Source organism: Pezoporus occidentalis, unplaced genomic scaffold, assembly GCF_034315485.1.
Source record: "Pezoporus occidentalis ecotype Australia unplaced genomic scaffold, CSIRO_AGI_Poc_V1 ctg1, whole genome shotgun sequence".
Lineage (NCBI taxonomy): Eukaryota > Metazoa > Chordata > Aves > Psittaciformes > Psittacidae > Pezoporus > Pezoporus occidentalis.
The window spans coordinates 5,122,188-5,142,589 of NW_026912778.1; the positions used below are offsets into that span (position 1 = coordinate 5,122,188).

A 20,402-nucleotide genomic window follows, 5' to 3' on the forward strand; every position below is an offset into this window, starting at 1 on the left:
ACTCCCATCATAACATTTCAGTTGACATTGTATGGAAAAGTTTTTTAATTTACTTCATTGGGGGGGGCAGGAAGAAGAAAAATTAAAAATCCAGAGTGAGTCAACTAAAGCAGCAGAAACATAATTTTAAATAGGCAGGATCATTACACAGTTATCATGGTGTGTACATACACTTGAAAACAGCTATAAAGCACAAATGCAGACAGTTGTGTTTGCCCTACAGTTGACTGCACACTCATCATATTAGCAATTATAGGCGTAGTATCATAATCCTAATCAGTGGGTTTTGCAGTATGAGACAAAATCCCACATGCACAAAATGGACAATTCTGTTGCAAGAGAAATTAAGAATTTAAATAAAGAATTTATTTTTCTTTAAAATAAAGATGGTGATTTAACCTGATGGCTGTTAATGGTAATTGGAGACAAGCAGTTCTATATAAAATGAAGTTCTATAAATCAGAAAGAGCATTATCCTCTTATCTTAGTTTCATCTTCTCTAAAGCAAATAAAATACTGTATAACATGGCAGCATTTCTGACTAAGAATAGTACTTATCAGAGATTCTTAAATCAGTTTGTTATCACAAGATTAATTAGTGCCATCATTTTATTCTTCATTAATTAAGTAAGCAATTTGTAGCTAATTGCCATCTCCTTGCTTTTCTCAGGAATCCTTCCCCAGAATGGGTTTTTTCTTTCTGCCTGTATGATATTGCCTCTAATGGGATGAAGCACAGCTGTGAATGAGTCCACGAGCTTTTGGAAAGAAGTGCGTAAATGATGTGGTATCTGGCATTTCCTACACACATATAGTCAGTGCATGTAATCTTATTTCCATGTGATTTATCTATTTCCTCTCTCCTGTTCAGTCCTGACAGTAGCTTTGAATTTCACTGAACTGTTCCGCAAATGGAAAGCAGATTACGCTTTGCAGGAGCTGTAATTCAGTGGAGAATGTAACACGTGGTAAAGAAGCTGGGAATCCCTTGTGAGTATCCCATTGTAATAGATAGAATAAGATGGAAAGTTCATTGCATCTAGCTTTGAACCAAAATGTGTTCTATCATTTTAAATGAATGGCTTTACTTGGGGTCCATCATGAACAAAGAAAGTTGTCATGGAAACCTTGATGGGGTAATTACTATCTGGGCAGAGCAATAAGGCCCCAGAGACTGTGTAATCAGGTGGCCATTTATTCAGGAAGACTTGGGCTTCTGTCTAGTAGAGGAGTTGGAATTGGTTGATTAAAGGAAAGCTGCTCTAGTAGGATCCAGTAATGAGATACAAACATCTTTTTGTGTCTCTCAAAGACAGTTACTGTGTGGCACTTTGATTTATTCACTGGTAAAAAGTATGCTAAAGCTGTTAAGAGAAGCCCAAGCATGGAAGCTAAAGAAGGTTTTGTTCCGGAAGATAGTTGTACTCCAAGTTCTCCTCCCTTCCGCATTGTCTACACTCCTGCTGTAATTATCACGATTGTGTTCTTTCCTGTTAGCTTTGTATGTCTGTATTACACTGCATTACATGGTGTACACGTAACCAACGTGCCAATTATACCACTTGAGATAAGCATCATCCTGTGCAGAGAATATACATAATTAATCTTGTTTAATTTGAGTATTTCACAGTGTAAGTGCAAAGGGCTAAAAAAATCACACAATTGTAATTGGAAGTGTTTAAAAAGTACTTCAAGTACTTCTGTGAAATGGATGACTGGAAAGCTTATCAAGTCCTCTGAATCAGACTATTTTGGTTATCCAGGAATCCAGAATTCAAGCTGCACATGTGTCCTTCATGTTTTTGGGTTTTTTTGAGCAGTTTCCTAAATTCATCCCATTTTTATGCAGTTAGCACAACAGAAAGAAGTCAGGATATAAAAAGAAATGACAAGACTGTTTGCTAACTCAGTACTGGGTTTCTGAATCTCTCCAGGGCCATGCCTTGCCCTTTAAAGGTATATAAGATAACCATTCAGATCCGTCCACTTATTTACACTGGCATCATGTTAGAGACAGTTGTGTCTTAGATTGTAGACATCACTTGCAGGATAGTTAAAATTACAATTCAAACTGGCTCCTTCAAAACTGTCATGAAAGCAATCTGTTCACACAGTACTCCTATGCATCAGAGCTGGATGCAGTCAGGATATGAATAAGGGTGCTGTTGAACAGCACAACGTATCCTCTGTCATACGACATGGAGAGCACATCAATCTGTGTAGAGCAAATGGGGTTGAGCAGGAACTGTAGCTCCTTTATGTGCTCCCCTGGTAAATCTGTCCTTCCTTCTGGAAGTAAAAATGCTAAAAATACAGGTATATTGAGGCTTTCAAAAGGATGGACTCCCCTTTTTGGTCTGCAGAAACCAAATAATAATGCTTATTATGCAATTCTTGTCAAATATCTGCATGCATGAGGCACATCAGTGGACCCAGTCAAGTGGCTGGTATTCTGTGAGACTCCCTAAATACCATTCCTTTAAGCAGATATTAGCTTAGTGAAAAAATGATGTGCAAACAGAAAATGCTAGGGTGGAGAGTGAGTTTTGCACAGGTGCTTGAGAAGAGTGAGGAGAGGGTCTGTGTTTACTTCCCTAAATAATTTTTCTTCAGAAGATAACTGATCCATGAAACAGCCTGTGTGAAGGTTGGGTGTAAGGTAACTACAACCACAAGCTCAGCCAAGTTCTTTTTCAAACAGAGGTCTGTGTACAGATATATTTGCCTCTCTGAAGAGCGCAGGTAGTCTAACCACTTCTCTAAAAGTATCTGTAAAACTCCTATGTATTTACAGAATCAAATGGAGATGTAAGACTTCACCCACAAACTAATTGGATTCCTGCTTTTTGGCCCTTAACTCAGGATTGATTTAGAGTCTGTTTTGTGTTACCCTTACTCAAATACATGTCCCTTGGAGGACAAAACAGAGTTTGTGAGGTAATACCTTATTATTCTCATCAGAGCCTTAAAAATAGCAGTTCAATGGTATTTAGTGCTGAGTATGAAAGAGTTGAGTATCAGAATGGATGATTGTGTCAGGCTAAAAACCCATTTAATGGCTGCTTTGTTATCCGAACGAGGTAAAAGCAGGTATGTGTGCTATATAAATTGTGGTAACAGCCCAGCCATGAGGTAAATGTCCCCTAAGACACATCCAGATAGTGAATGATTTTAACTGCAGCATAATTCACTACTGTGAATATATGAATATAGCAGTTACAGCAGTTCACAATAATGCAGTGACTGAAACATTACCATGGAATCCCATGCTACTATTTCTACTAGAACTTCAGCACTGGCTTGCATGTCTAAAGGAGACATTGTCTTTCTGGAATGCTGTTCTTTTATCTATATTCACCTTCGTATTTTTCACCTTCAAAAATTGTTAAAAAGGCCCAAGGGCTGTCGTTAACTCTTGGTTTTCCAACAAAGCACCATGCACAAAGGTGACCTGAGACAATTATTTGCAAACTGAGCAAGAATCATTTTTTTCTGAGTGTTGGGACAGAATAAAGAAAACATGTTATTTGAATGTATATCTTAAATATTCCAGTTGTGACACTTCTGGCTAAACTAGGACAAGACAACTTGGGTGATAAAAAGAACTGTTTAAAATTTTTTTTGCACTGGTAAATCTTAGACTGCAGTCTGTCAGTTCATTGCAAGAAGTCAATTGCTGTCTTACAGAGGTCAGGATTTTATGTTACTTGTGTTATCTTTACAGTGGTTTCAACAAAAAATTATGATGGGTAGGGAATGCAAAAAAAAAAAGTTCTCATATATGATTTCTATTTTTCCAAAAGGTTTATGTACTTTTCTGTCAATATTTATGTAGAAAGCATCCTTTTTGTTTACTTGCGTTTGTCAAAACTCGATCAAATTTGTAAAAACTCACATAGGTCTCTGCTGGCATATTGTAACTAAATAGCCTTTGAATAAATCGAAGTTTTATTTGAGATTAAGTGATACTTTTTAACTTCCTTTCTTAGTTTCAGGTGTATAATATGCTGAAAAGAGATGCTGTGTTGGCTCTTGGAGTTAGATACAGGAGTTACAAAGCTCTGATGATGCTAAGAAAGGGTTATAAAGCAGGAGTTCATCCTGGAGGAATATGTCTTAACGGAGCGAAACAGTTCACTTCATATTTGTTAAACTCCCTGTCAATAGGGAGGGTAACTTTGGAAAGCTGTGACTTTGTTCAATTTTGAAATATGCTGTCATATTTGCAGTGTGGTATTCATCTCACAGAGGCTAGCTTTTACTGAACTCCATGCATACTGCTACACCAGCTCTGAATTATGATGTGCAGATGAAAGGTTCTGCCATTATCAGTATCCAGAAAAATCATTGCTAAAATTCTACCCTTTCTGCAGTAGTAACTTAAAGATGGCCCCTGATTCAGATAGTGACAATGGAGTTTGCTAGCAATGTAGCAATATAGGCTATGATGTTTTGGTATCTGAGGTACGAATATTCTGAGATTAGGTGTAGGGCATAGATAGGTTCATAAATTATTAACCTAAGAACGTACCCAAAAGTGGGGTAGTGGAAGGAAATAGATGCTTCTGTTGCAGCTTGTACTATTCTGTGCTAGTTCTTACCACTGCCAACATTATTCAAGAAATGTTATCTTGAGTCCCAGTAAAAATCATCTTGCTTGGCTGTTTCATATGCTAGCAGCAATAAATATTATGCAAGGTTAAAAGTATGATGAAAATGTGTTGTTGCAATGACAGTAGGTAAAAATACACTTTTTTATTAACTTCGTATGATCTAGAATTTCTTATCTATCTTATCTGTCCATCATATTTGAAAAATCATGGCAGTCAGGTGAAGTTCCTGGTGACTGGAAAAGGGGAAATATAACCCACATTTTCAAGAAGGGGAAAATGGATGACCCAGGGAATTACAGACTAGTCAGTCTCACCTCTGTGCCTGACAAAATCTTGCAGCAGGTTCTCCTGGAAGACATGCTAGGGCACATGAAAAACAACAAGGTGTTTGGTGGCAGCCAGCATGGCTTCACTAAGGAGAAATCCTGCCTGACCAGTTTGGTGGCCTTCTACGATGGGGCTATGGAACTGATGGACAAGGTTAGAGCAGTTGATTTCATCTTCCTGGACTTGTGCAAAGTGTTTGATGCTGTCCCACAGGACATCCTTGCCTCTAAATTGGAGAGACATCAATTTGATAGGTGGACCACTCGGTGGATAAAGAGCTGGCTGGATGGCCGCATGCAAATTGTTGTGGTCAATGGCTCAGTGTCCGGTTGGAGACCAGTAACGAGTGGTGTCCCTCAGGGATCGGTGTTGGGACCGGTCTTGTTCAACATCTTTGTCGCCGACATGGACAGTGGGATTGAGTGCACCCTCAGCAAGTTTGCCGATGACACCAAGCTGTGTGGTTTGGTTGATACACTGGAGGGAAGGAATGCCATCTAGAGGGACCTTGACACGCTTGTGAGGTGGGCTGATGCCAACCTTATGAAGTTTAACCATACCAAGTGCAAGGTCCGACACCTGGGTCGGAGCAATTCCAGGCACAGCCACAAGTTGGGCAGAGAAGAGATTCAGAGCAGCCCTGCAGAGAAGGACTTGGGGGTGCTGGTTGATGGGAAACTTACCATGAGCCAGCAGTGTGTGCTCGCAGCCCAGAAGGCCAGCCGTATCCTGGGCTGCATCAAAAGGAGCGTGACCAGAAGGTCGAAGGAGGTTGGACAGAGCCTTGGGTGACATGGTTTAGTGTGAGGTGTCCCTGCCAATGGCAGGGGGGTTGGAACTAGATGATCTTAAGGTCCTTTCTGACCCTAACTATTCTATGATTCTGTTCTATGATCTTCCTCTTTTCCTTTCAACCCATTTTTTATAGTTTATGGTGTCAAGATCTGTATAACAGTCAATGTCCCTTTCTGTCTGAAAACCAGATTCTGTAACTACCAGCACGTGAAATAAATGCTTTGATTAATCTGAATACCTTTGGATCCCTGATCTGAATGACCTTTGCCAATTTATATTTGGTCATCCAAATGCAGCATATGAAATTGTGTCTTTCTGAATCTGTTGATAACATGCTGTTGCCACTCTCACCATTCCCTTCTGCTATGATGGCTCACAGTATAACTGGCATACCACAGATCGTTGGGATTCTCAACCTGAATCCCAGGTCTCAGCAGCTCTGTCTATACTAATCAATTGTTCTATTTAGATAATCAGTATTAGTAGCTGTTACAAACCCACCAGTTCTAGATATTTGGTTTATTAGCATATTTTGAGAAGTGATAGTTTCCAGTCTTCTCTGTTTATCATCTTTTTACTGTGACAGAAATATTTGCATTCCTTTTATATAGAGATACTAAGACAGTCATGAGAAAGTACTCTAGATTCACTTCTGCAACACATCAATCAACTTTTTTTAGCATTACCTATCGGTGTGCATTGCTCCGTTGCTCCAGCTGGATAAAGAATATATATATCATACATATATATATATTTGCAATAATATATGTGAAACAAACATTATATTTCTGGGAGAGAAGTGCCTGCATAGTGATCCAAAATATTGCAGTAGCACCTATTATAAATATTGATTCTTCTTACTTTCCCATGATTAGGAAATGCTCCCCAAGTCAGAAGGTCAGGTTAAACACATGTAGGTTTCTGACGCTAAGAAAGGGGAGTATGCTGTGACACCCTTCCGACCATATGATTAAATGCCTTCCTCTTTGAAAACAACACACACGTAAGCAGTAATGTATATGCTACTGTGGAAACAGGCATGTGTGCTTGAACCCAGGAAATAACAAGTGCTCCCAGATCCTATGATAGAGACAGAACAGCAGAGGCAAGATCAGATCTAAATTAATAAAAAAATGTATTCTGCATCTGTAACAAATGATCTATCTGTAAGAAAGCATTTTCCTCAAATAACTGTTTTGTTGTTTTTTTTTTCATAAATGTTTGTGAAAAATACTCTGGCAATACATGGAAATTGGACTAATTCAGTTTGCCTTTTCATTCCTTCCTTCTTGATGTTGAAAAGGATGCATAGTTTTCATCAGTAAAGATTTTAAAACCTGCAAGTGAAGACTTGCAAATGACCTTGCATTTACAAAAACAGCGTTATAAATCTGTTTTGATGCTGGACTTTTACTGTCAGGATAGTGAACCATGTGTGCGCTGGTTTTCTCTGACTTTCCCCCCTTTCATGCTACTAAGTGGCAAAAAGGAGAACTAATATGGACTTTTTCAAATGCCTATTTTGAAGTGTTCAGTTGATAAATTCTGTCTTGTAATTCAGTTCAAATTGAAGGACTGGAAAGAATCTGCCTTTGCACCAAACTTAATTTCAAAGTAGGAGTTACTAATTTTTTATGGCTTCGGATACTGACAAGAGAGGAGAGAAGGAGAAAGAAAACTTTGTTAAGAAATGTGAGTTCTTGTCATAAAACCAGAAATGTCAACCCTGATCTTACTGCTGTAATTGCAATACCTCTTTTCCGCTCTGCAGAGGGATGTTGTTCAAGCAGTTTCAGTGCATGACTCTCATGTCTTCAAAAGCCTCTGCTCACATGAGTCCATAGGTCTTGATAACCAGTCTCCTTGTTTCTGATTTAATTTCCTTTTAAATGAGACCAATGCCTAGATGGTCACTGCCTACATAGACTCTCAAGGAATCATAAATAGTACTTCAGAGCATTTGAGCACAAATACTTTCAATCTAAAATAATCTTTTTCCTTCCTCCAGTAATGTGTTGAGTTTAAAAGCAGATTAATGCAATTGCTTTGTATTGTTTATAATAGACAAGGTAATGTGCTAATAAATCAATGTTCTGCTTTGTGAGGGACATTTACATGCAATTTGTCTGGTTTTCCTTCTCATAACTATTCATTTGAAGCATTATAGGACTTCGTTGAGCCTTTGGAGTAGCATTTTCTTTAAGGCAATTATTAACTTTGTAGCTTTCTAGATGAGCATGTATCTTACATTTAAAGAATTTAAGCTTTCTAAAGGGTGTTTTGTTTGTTTTTCCTGATTTTCAATATGAAATGTTCTAATTTTCTGTGTTGTTGTTGTCATGCTTATAAACATTTAACCTTCTTCATAAAGTCACTTTGTGGCATATATAAGTAGAAGACTCCTGCTCATTACAGAGTTCTGAAGGCTTTCCAGTTCACATAGACATAGGTGAATATTTGGAAAGGATCAAGAAAACAACAAGCTTTTTTACAGAAAATAGTTTCAAAAATCCTTTATTAAATTTCTTCTAATTTGTTCAAACAAGTTATGTAATAAATAATTCCGATATACATTAACTATTGTACATACATGTATGTCTCACACGGCAACTTTCCTATAAGCTAAGGCGTATATACGCTAACCCGTGTACATTGCTGTTTATTATAGGTACATTCTTCATCATTATCTTTCTGTGCTTATGCTTTGTGACATTTATATTACATCCACAGATGTTTTCTGAATTACTGAAATGCGAAAAAAAAGAAAAAAAAAGCTTTTTTAAAGCTTCAAAGAGCTGATCTTCCAGAGAATCCTAGTTTCTCCCAGTTACTATTAGGGTAAATCAGTTATTTGTGTGAAGACAAGGAGACTGTAGAGTGAGACTGTAGAATGTGAAAGGAGTGCAGCAGGATTGCAGCTTTATTATTTTGTTTTTTATCAGCTATTTTGAATCCTTTCATAAAGTTAGTCACAGTCTCTGTTACAAAGGAGAAAATATACAAAGCGATTTAGATGACAGCAGATGTTATTTGCTTTTTCCAAACAAGAGTGGATGCCTAAGCAGTGCCTGTCTCTTCCGCTCCAGCCACAAACTGGGACTGGTCCTGTATTTTTGTTTTCTGTGACCTAGCTGTAGAAAAAGGTAATTGTTTAAATGTAAGTGTGTTCATTCAATAAGGTGACTTGAAATAAGCTCAGACATTTAGATGGGGGAAAAAAACAAATGTTAAATGTCAACTACTGAGAAGTTGAGCAAAGGCATTTTACTCCTTCTCCTCACTTGCTCAGTCACGTGAAGTTGGAGCAGAACAGCTCTTTACTTCATGGCTACACCTACTGTGATGCCAACCATAGTCCATAATTACTTCTGTAAACTATGCATTTACATATGCATATGTGCATTAAAGCGTATGCATATGTGGGTTAAAATGTTGGATCGTAATAGGTGACGTAGGAAAGAGGCCTGCAGTGATCTCAGTGTCGTGAAGTGTAGTCTTCAGCTCTGGTTTCAGAAATGACATCAGGTGTTTGTTTTTTTTTTCTCTTCGTAAAAATGTAAGTCTGTTATCCCAGAGGTGCTGTCACTGTTGCTGATGGGCTCAGCCCCAGCCAATGGCAAGCCCATCTTGGATCCAGCTTGCATTGGCTCTATTGGACATGAACCTTCCATCAGCTTCTCACAAAAGCCACTCCTGTAGCCCTGCCATTGACAAAACCTTGCCATGCAAACCCAATGCAGTTGTGGCTGTCATAATTGAGTTCTGTTTTTTTCCCCCCCCTCCGAAGACAGGGAATCTCTCTGTTACTTTGATTATCCTGGAAGACATTTCTGCATCTGATCCAGTTTGAATGTATCTTTTATTAGCATAGATGATTGGAAGGTGTAGACTGCATTTGTGCTGCAATGTCGAAAGTCCTTTATACAATGGCATTTGTACTTTTCTTGGCTGAAAATAGTTTTTCCTGATGAATCGTAGTATTTCAGTTGGCTTTTTCACAGATGTATCAAATGGGTGTCTTGGGTATTCTGTGAGGCCATCCTTTTCCTATATTGCTTCCGGTTGTCTGTATTTCATAGCAGCCCTCAAGTGCATAACACTGTATTTTGTAGTATTAAAATTTAATCTTCAGTCTGCAAGGTCACACAGCTCTTTGTGTATGATATTCTGGTCCTAAGCCAGACTGGTGCTGGTTCCCAGGTTTTAACATCAGCAAACGTTTATTAGTATATATATTTTTTGTTTCCAGTTCATCAATGAAAATATTAAGAAAAGACTCACCCTAAAATGGACCCTTGAAGGGCCTCCTTTAAGAATTGTCCCTCATTCAAGTAGTTCCACTTTCAGTACAGATCACTGTGTTCATTTTTGCCAGTTTCATACCTACCTGTTTCTTGTGCTCATTTCCTCTATCATGTCTAATATTCCATGCAGAGCAACTCAGTGGCTGAAAGTCATTGTCTTCCTTTGGAGGTGTATGCTTATCTTTTCAGTACTTTTGTGAAGTCCAGATGTAATCTTTTCCGTTTACCTTGGTTTTACTTAAAATAACATAAGATTTTTAATGGGAAAAAAACTGTCAACATCATCTTTCAGAGGAGACTGGGGAGGCAGCTAATAGGTCTTTTTCTCTTTGTGTGTATTTATAAGAGTGAACGTAAGGGTACAGAGAACGATGCCAGCAGACTTCCCTGTTTGAATTGTTGGTATGTTACCTGAGTTCCAAGCTTTTAGCAGCCCTAGTCATGTGTCTGTGCAGCTGCCTTCATCACCATCAGATTCACATATCATCTATGCCTTGTTTTCTCAACATTATTATTTAGAAAAATCATTCTGTTTGCATGGCTTTGAATTATTGAAAAGAGTCTATTTTCTCTCTTGGAATCTGTCCTCTTTCCAAATAATTATGTGGGATCACCTAGAGCCTTAAAATATTTTAATAGGGTGGCAGTGTGAGAAATGTTTTAATCTTACTCCACTTCTCGTATCTGTGATACGCTGCCATAAATCCACGGTACTCAGACTCAGTCTGTACATGCATGAAGGTTTGTCAGTTTCCCTCCACATAATATGGACTGTCTACAAGTGAAGGTGGCAACTGTGAGTGGCCTGATATCAGGAGAATGTTCATAATTAGGTAGTAACATTGTTTTGTGATTTTGTCCTCATTTGACAGGACATCTCTGCTAGTATAAGCTGGTACTCTGACATCATGGTAGACAGCAATCTAGTGGTGTTTCTGTTCTTGCTGTATGCCACAGTCTTTCTCTTAACTTTCATATGATTTAAATTAATTACTCTGTTCCCATTCTGTATGGACCAATTTTTTCTTTAATCAGATGGTGCTTCCTAAGTCTGATCACCATGTCTCTCCTTCAAAAGATAAGTCATTTACATTTAACACAATGCTGTACTGGAAAGATCTTTTCTGTCTCATCTATATTCAGTAGCAAATTTCTACTTTTCAAATGGAGATTGAGAGAGGATCCTATGAACTACTGCAAACCTAGAAATGCTCCTGATAGCAGTAGGAGCTGGCACCATTCAGGAATTCACTTGGATTATAAAAGCTAAGATTACTGGGAAGCTTGTGTTTGTGAGAAATTTTATTGACCAGCTCTCAGAGCCAGGCAGACCACCAGCATGGATCCTATGAAAACCTTTTCTTCCATATCCTGAAATGGAGGCACTGTGATGTCCCTTCACTTTCAGCATTTTTCTCCTGTCTTGTGTAATCAGTCTTATTCAAGAGCTTTCTTTTGCATTCTAACTATGCCAAAGGGACCCTCATCTTAGATGTGGTCTTCAAGGGCTAAGGCATATAATCTTTTCCAGCATCAAGATTTGAACTCAAAATTAGTGGGAAAGGGCAGAAGCTGAAATTAGGTTTGAAACAAAGTTAATTTCTTTTTGCAGGGAGTATAATTAGCCAATAGAGCAGCTTCTGGTAGGAGTAGCTGATCTATGGTCATTAAAATGTCAAAGACTTACTGTGTTTTTGTTTGCTTGCTTGTATTTAATACGAGCCATATGGCAATGAACAATACTTCATTTTGAGTATCCAAGAAGGGGAATTCTTATTAACAAAGGCTTTATAGTAGCATGTGTGAAAGAGGGCTTTCATTGTATTTGTAGGGTTAATTTATATGGGGTAATGGTTGGTCTCAGTTAATCCATCTGTCTAATATTTTAACAATATTTTAACGAAACCTTGAGCCAGAAGTCAGTGTAGCAAGAATTGCCTATTTTATCCATTGATTTTCAGTAAAATACTAAGGAATGAAAACCTGAAAACCTAACTCTTAATAAAGGAGAATTACAGCGATCGTTGATTTCAGCAGGGTCAAAATTTCATGGAACATTTATATGCTTAGCAACTGAAGAAGTGAAGTATAAATATGCAGATTTAAGGTTAACTTTATGCATGTAACAGAAGCAGTTATTGCAAAACTGCAATTCTGTCACATATAGTAGTACACAATGTTTTATAAACATTAGGAAAAAAAAAACCCACACCAAAGCAACCTTTGTGAAACATGAATGGCATGTCAGCTTTCTTCCTAGTTCATGATGATCACAAAGATGGTCCCAAATCTGTCACTGCTAAATGAACACTAAATTGATACTGGTCACTCTGGTTATTATTCCTAAGTGTGGTCATCGCTGTTCTTAGCCTTTTGATTTGAAGTGTCCAACAAACAATAAGCTGTGCTCATTACATGCAAATTTTAACTGTGTTTTCAATCTTCAGATCAGATGCTGCTGCTGAAGGAAAATGGACTTATCGGGGTACTCCTAGACCTTGACGATCCTGACCAGCCTTACCTTGGGCCTCTGCCTACACCCTGCCATGGGCCCAGGAGCCTGCTTTCCTCATTCCAGTCCCCACCTGAGCGATGTTGGAAGACTTCTGGGTTTCTGGCTCAGCCACAGCCCTGCCCTGTCTAGCCATGGGCTGTGTTGGTTGAGACGCTAACCTGAAGACTGATTTTCTGTCTTGACCTCAGCCTTGACTCGTCACCGTGAATTTGCCTGGACTCTTGGTTGAGCCTGGTTGCCTGTTCTGGATCTGTCCTGCCCTGTTCACCTTGCCTGGGTACCATAGGGCTAGGCCCTGGCTGGCAAGATGCTTGCCTTACTGGCTGGGCATCACGCTTGGCTCCCACCTTCCCACGTGCTCTGGTTACAGAGCAGCCAGCCCTCACTGTACACTGTTATAAGTGTGTACTGAATGAGTTAGAGAAACTTAGATTCAGCCTAGTTGACAAAGGGATGTTGCCTATGGATGTTGGGATCATGGAATCGTAGACTCATAGAATGGTTAGGGTTGGAAAGGACCTTAAGATCATCTAGTTCCAACCCCCTGCCATGGGCAGGGACACCTTACACTAGACCATGTTGCCCAAGGCTCTGTCCAGCCTGGCCTTAAACACTGCTGGGGATAGAGCATTTACCACTTCATGGATTGATTCAGTCCCTGAAATATTAAAAAGAAATCTGAGGCAGCGTCAGCCTTAGTTGGATCCTGTTCACTAAAATAGTTATATTTAGTGGTTACATGCATGAGTCTGTGGTTAAGGAGTTGTTACAGAGCTGTACTTGGTCATGTACATTACAATATTGAATCTGTACAGGACTATATTTAGCAAATTTATAGATTATAGCTGAACCTATTGCAAAACAAGAGGCTTTTATCAGGCCATAATTTCTTCACCTCAGAATAGATACTGCAAGACATAACTACCCCAGATGGCTGGGTGGGCAATTCCCACATTCCTAATTTACTGGGTCTTTAAAATTTCACTGCTGTCATACCCTTGAATGCACTTGTGGCTGGATAATATTTTGGTTTCTGTGGCTTTTGGAGGAATCTAACTTGGTTATTCTGCACAACATTCATATCCCTCCTCCCCCTCATTATTGTACAAAATTTTTTGTCTTCAGATTATTACATCTCAGAGTACATGACTCATGGCCCATTGCAGCTCAGTAAAATGTCAGTGTTATGAATATAGTGCACAATGAGCCTGCCTTGCACATCTTTGGTGCAATATTTATTATTCAGATCTTGTTGGAGCCAATGGAAAGATTCCCATTAAGCTGCAAAGACGTTTGGAGCAGGTCTGAGTTTGCCTTGGTGTGCCTGACTACTACTAAAAAAAAAAAGCCCACACAGAAAAAGCAGCATATTTGTATACTGAGTAGCCATCTCTTTTATGACTTTAATGTATTCACCTGGTGACTAAATTGGAAGCTTAAGTGTACTCTGGTCACAAGACTACATACCTAGAGCCTCTGAAGAGCTCGTAGGTTTTCACATAGGCTAACAACCAGTTGCATTTAATTCTTCTTGAATGGGAAGTCTGCTGCAGATGCCCATTGCAATGTGACCCATGATGGTCTGCCTGCTAATCCTAACCTGTAAATTGTCAGGTGGCTCATGTCCATCCCTGGGAAGAGCTCTGTGCATTCCTACCACTTTCTCATGTAGAGGGCAAATCCCTCTCCTTGCCTTCTCAGCCTCTCCTTTCTAAAGATCCTCTTTTCTTTGTGAATTTCACTTTAACCCTCATTGATTGCATTTAATTTCTGATTTCTGTAATTTTGCTGCCTTGAGCTCTTTTGCCTGTTCCCATGTTTCTCCCTAGGCCCACTATTCCTTTTCCCCATATCCCTTGTCCTCATTCATATGTATCTTCCTCTGTCCTCTCTTCCCCTGTCACCACTTTGGCTTTGATATCTCCACATCAGTAGCTATTTGGGGCAGTGGAAGACCCAAACCTCAATGGATATGCTTTGATGACATTCCCTCCATCCCTCAGAGTTTTTACTTCTTCCTCTGTTGTCTTCCATGGCCCTCAAGGATTACCTTTTTGTAAGGTAATCCTCTTGAAACACAGCCTGTCTTCTTTCTTATAGTCTCAGAGCATTAAAATTGTGAAGACGCTGATGCTTTCTTAAGAAAAATCGGGATGTATCATACCACCCAGGATAACCTGTGATGCACTAGTATGAATGGGATCTAAAGTAAAGGTATGCTCTGGCCTTGGTCTTCATGGAGTTCTGTTTCTTCATGATGTATTTATGCACCCAGCCTAACCACCATATATACAGTCAAAGAAACCACATGTGCAGTTTGTCTTTTGCAATGTGATAAAAATGTACCTTTTTTAAAGCCATCAATGTAATTTCCTATGACAGCACTGACCTGGGCCATTCTGTGTGGGCTCACTCATTTGGCAGGACTCCACAATAGCTGTGATATCCCAGCGGGTTTTTTGCTGGGTATCACAGTAAAGCAGGAAATCACTGGCTCAGTTTCAAAGCAGGGGAAAGAAAAACAGCATAGCTTAAAATTATTTACAAGACAAATATGCAAATTGTTGGAGGAGTCACCATACACATTTAACCCACTCTTAACATCTTGCTTCTACTTTTAAAATAATAAACCTGAGTATTACTGTTCTTTATGTTATCTCTTTGGTTTGAGACTTAGTAATTTCTACTGCAGGAGGTGCAAAATCTCTTAAAATAGCATTTGCTGATAATAGATCATTACTACAGACCAAATAAATAATTTAAAGCCATTATTCCTAGCTAACTGGTATTCTTTGCTAAGCCTTGAAATTATGGACTTGATTATTCTTTGAGGCTGATCTGAATTGAGACTACCTCTGCAGAAATTAATGGAGTAACAGAAAGATAAGAGCATGGAGAATAAGGCTGAACACCTCTGAAGGGAGGTGACATTTTTGGCTTAAAATATTGTCTGGTTTTATAGTCATTTATGACTGATTCCCGGAAGACAAACGTTGTCTAAAATTAAATGCTTCATATTTGCAAGCAACAATGAGTCATGGGTTGATGTAGAGAAAAGTAGCAAAACCAGCAATGACAGAAAGTGGATGTTAAGAATAATACAAAAGAAATCTGAGATCTTATAGCTGAATATTCGTAATTAATCTCACTTTGCTTTGGTTTTCTAAAAATATGTTATTTGAGTTTCTTTAGCTCTTTTTTAATGTCAGCAATCCCAAATAAGATGAATAATTTTTTATCCAAAATAGCAAAATATTCAAATTCAAATAAAGGAATCTATCATGCATGTGAAAATCAATCTTTTAAAAAAAAAAAAAATCACTTTTTTTGAAGGTGTTCTTGTGTGTTTCTCAATTATAATGGAGTCTGATTTTAAATGACTTTATAGCTATTTTTGAAGAAGTATTAAAAATAGCTTCATGGAGTGCATCTGTTCTTCATTATTTCTCTCAAAGCTTTTAGTTTGGTCTTCGCAGTACTCTAAATAACCTCAACACATCCAGAGAGCTGGTTGGTTAGCCTGGTATTGGCACGTTAGGTGAATGATCGCAATCAAACTTTTCATGTGGAACTGTGGGATCATATCCCAAAGCACACTTTTTCCCCTAGGGATCATCATACAGATGGGGGGTATGATGGCAGCCATTTTTGCAAAGATTTCCTTCCCCGAGGTGGGAAGATGAAACAGATGAACAAAGGAATTTCTACATGAGTGCATCTTACTGCCCTGCAGTGAGGTTCCCGTTTACTTTTACGCCTGAAAGATGTGGTTAGTAAGATAACAGATAGTAACATCTGTGTGTTTAGTATTCAATATACTGAGAATATACTTCACAATATCAATACATGTGAAAAAGAATAAAGTTTTAAGACTGAAGTTAATACCAAAATGGGAAAATCACACTTCAACTTTTGATGACAAAGGAGAAAATAAGACTCTGTTGTTAAATTCTGGTTTTTGATTCCAGACAAAATGACAAGAGTGGTTTCATGGATGCTTTGTTACTTATTTATCACTGAATTAGTCTGACCCTGTTTTTATGCTGGAGTACACAACTCCTGATCTTCATGTGTTAAACACTCTTCAGGAAAAAGTGTACCTTCTGTCCCTAGTAACAATAAAAAGCTTGATTTTCTAGATGTAACATAGAAAAAAAGGCAAAGAAACTACATCTAAAGAGGAAAACTTACTGTGTTTGATAAATCTGTGCCTGCACTTCTTTTGTGACTGCTGTATGCTGCACTGAGCAGTCCTAAAACTAGCACTATGACCAGCCCGAGTCAGGAGAATTCCTATTGAACAGAGCCAACACTAGGCACTTTGCCCTCTGCTTCTCCCTTCTGACCTTTTCCCTTCCTGATTAGTGATCACAGCTCAGTTTTGTGCGGAAAAGTGAGGGTCGCTTTCAAGCTGTCATACACATTCCTCTGATAACTTGAATTGTGATCATTTGAGTGGAGAATATGAAAAGCTGCCTGATAACATCCTCCTTTAGTCAGCAGAGAAGATGCCCATCTTTCCCACTTAAGTTAGGATAGGAAGTAGGGTTAGATCTTGAATGAGGGTCTTCCCTCTTTTCTTAGTTTAATGTATTTACACTAGAGCCAGAAATGACTTTTACATGCTTAATATTTAAAACACAACAATGAAATAATAATTGGTAAAAGGCTGCTCTATTTATTATTACATCTTAATGAAGACATTTAGCAGTTCTCCACAGGACTGAAAATCAAAAGGAAATATTAATGCCTCCCAATGCCCTGGTGATAAGAATATGTAATTATATTCTATTTGGAAGCAAAGTGAAGGCTTCTTTTATCAAATCTCAAGACTTCTCACATTTAGGACACCTTTTGGGCCTCCCTCTGTGCAATAGGCAGCTGGACCGCACCTACCCAATAACCTGTACACCTAGAGCAATTACTTTAGCAGTGTATATGATGATGTTCAAGAATCTTAGCCCTTAGGAAAGGTGACTAAAAGGAAAGAGTAAAATGTGATACATGGAATAAAGAATTCAATGCCATCAGCTGATTAAGTAGAAAAGTGTGGTTGATTTTCCAAGTCCAATGTAACAGATACTTGAAGACCTGCTTGTGGTGGTTCTCCCTCTTGCTTGCATTTCCTGAACTCAAGACTGACTCCAATATAGACTAAAAACACCACCACAAAAAAAGCTGCAGGACACTTGGTGACTTGCAGTAATTATCTTCGTTTAACAGTGGTATGAGAGCTCAGCATCTGTAGGTGGGTCAGCTCCTTTTCTCCCTATTCTCCCTGACTGCTTTTTCTGTTGTCACTTCTTTGACAGGACTACTCTGAAGTTTTGGTTTGCTTTTTTTTAATTTATTTTTGTTTTGTGTTTGGTTTTGTTTGGTCTTGTAATTTTTCCCTTTGAGACTGCTATAGAAATTATGTTTCATGCTCCTTTGAGGCTGCACTGGGTAAAAGCAGTGTTGTTTAGAAAAAGTATCAAGAACCTAGTTTTCAATATTTAAAATAATAAAATACTCTGGGGACTATTTCTTGCTCTGCCATGCTTGGGTAAAACTGCAAGTCCATAGGTGTACCCTATGGACAGAGTTAGGAATTTCAGAGAGTTGTTCAAGTTGAGTTTTCCTCTGGTGAATACAAGACTTGTCATTTAGATTTAGGCTCTTCATCAAATAAGTGACAGCAGTGCCTGGTCCTTCAAGGAAAGGTGTAAGAGCTTGGCAGATTTCTCTTTTATTGAGGCTTCTGATCTCTGTTTAGAGACTGGCCAAGTCTGTAAAGTAACAGATCTAATGTCCTTTCCAAGATCTTTATCAGTCTTATGCTGCCACTTGATACTTTAGTGGAATGCAAATTTGCAGTCTAACTATTGCACTGTCATGGTTTAAACCCAGCCGGCAACCCAGAGCCGCTCACTGCTACCAGAGGGAGGGGGAGGAGAATTGGAAGAATGTAACTCGCAAGGTTTGAGATAGGAGCAGCCCAGTAACTAAGGTATAACACAAACCACTGCTGCTACCGCCAACAATAATAATGATAAGGGAAATAACAAGGGAAGAGGATACAACTGCTCACCACCTGCCAGCCGATGCCCAGCCTGACCCAAGCAGCAATCTAACCCTTCATTGTTATCTAACATCGGTGTTATCAGCACTGTTCCCTGGCTGAAAGTCAAAAACACAGCACTGAACCAGCTACTAAGAAGGAGAAAAATGACTGCTACTGCTGAACCCAGGACAGTATCCACCCCTTATTCCATACCATTCATGTCATGCTCAGATCCCACATTTTCAATATATCACCACTCTTGTGTATATATATATATATGTATACATCCATACACACACAGAGAGATGCATGGACCAATCCCTATAAAGCTGCTGAGTTCATCTGGTCCATGATGTAGGGCTCCATCTCTTGTAACAGCCTTTCAGAGCAGGAGAGGCTGTGTGCAGTGTTGGATCGTTGCCTGCTGACGATACCGCAGAACTCGTCTAGTTTCATCAAAGTTCATTCTTTGTTGGGATGATGGTCGGAGGGGAGTCAGGGCCAGTCGCTGGTGACCTGAAGACATCTAGTTGATGGGCTATAAAAGTATTACACAGCAGGCAGCAGCATATAATTGACTTCATTAGCTTTTCCCCTAAAATCAAATCCTCTTGAGGTACACATCGGACTTCCCCATCTTCCCGCATTACCCACCAAGTGTATCTGGGTCCCTGAGCAAAAGCAGTCCCACGAGTGGGTTTGCCTTTACCTGAAGCAGGAATAACCCAGACTGTTTTCCCCAGCAAATTCTTCATGTGCACCACAGGAACTTTATCCCCCTCTACAATATGTAAAAGTTCTGACTGGGCTGGGCCAGCCCTGTTGGCAGATCCTCTGGTGTTGACCAACCAGGTGGCCTTTGGTAAGTGTGTATCCCAATGTTTGAAAGTTCCTCCACCCATTGCTCTCAGTGTAGTTTTTAACAGCCCATTGTACCGTTCGATTTTCCCAGAGGCTGGTGCGTGGTAGGGGATGTGATATACCCACTCAATGCCATGCTTTTTGGCCCAAGTGTCTATAAGGTTGTTCTGGAAATGAGTCCCATTGTCTGACTCAGTTCTCTCTGGGGTGCCGTGTCACCACAAAATCTGTTTCTCAAGGCCCAGGATAGTGTTCCGGGCAGTGGCATGGGGCACAGCGTATGTTTCCAGCCATCTGGTGGTTGCTTCCACCATGGTAAGCACATGGAGCTTGCCTTGGCGGGTTGGTGGCAGTGTGATATAGTCAATCTGCCAGGCCTCCCTATATTTGTACTTCAGCCATCGTCCTCCATACCAAAGAGGCTTTAACTGCTTAGCTTGCTTAATTGAAGCATGTTTCACACTCGTGAATAACCTGAGCAATAATGTCCATTGTTAAGTCCACCCCTCGATCATGAGGCCATATGTATGTTGCATCTCTGCCCTGATGGAGAGATGTGTCTCCAGGAAATGGAAGGCTCTGGCTTCCCCATGGCCAAACACACCAGGGTAATGTTGCTCCCTTCATTCACAACAATGTCACTCGAAATACGGTATATCTTTGGAGAAACTTGTACAGTTAAGGGCACCTGCTTTGTTTTAGGAGTGTGCTGAGTTTGCACAAAACAAGCGTAGGGACTGCCATCTGTCACATTGACATCCTGTATCTGCAGGCTGTATTCTCTTCTGTTTGCTGTGGTGATTGAAACCCAAGGATCTACTGACCACTTGTTACTTCCAGCAAAAATAGTACTCAACCGGTTCAGCAAAGCCCTTTGAGAGTGGAGACTAATCTTAGACATTCTACAGCCATCCCTTGGTCATTCTAAAGCCAAATTCCTCAAT

At 39.4% G+C, this 20,402-nt stretch overlaps 1 long non-coding RNA gene across 1 annotated transcript; it reads left to right on the forward strand.

The window, feature by feature from the left end:
* The first annotated feature begins 14,269 nt into the window (after positions 1-14,269).
* Positions 14,270-15,323, forward strand: LOC134162585 (uncharacterized). Its single transcript, XR_009964441.1, has 2 exons — positions 14,270-14,768; positions 15,247-15,323. It is a non-coding gene; the product is annotated as an uncharacterized LOC134162585 (long non-coding RNA).
* Positions 15,324-20,402: the final 5,079 nt, after the last annotated feature.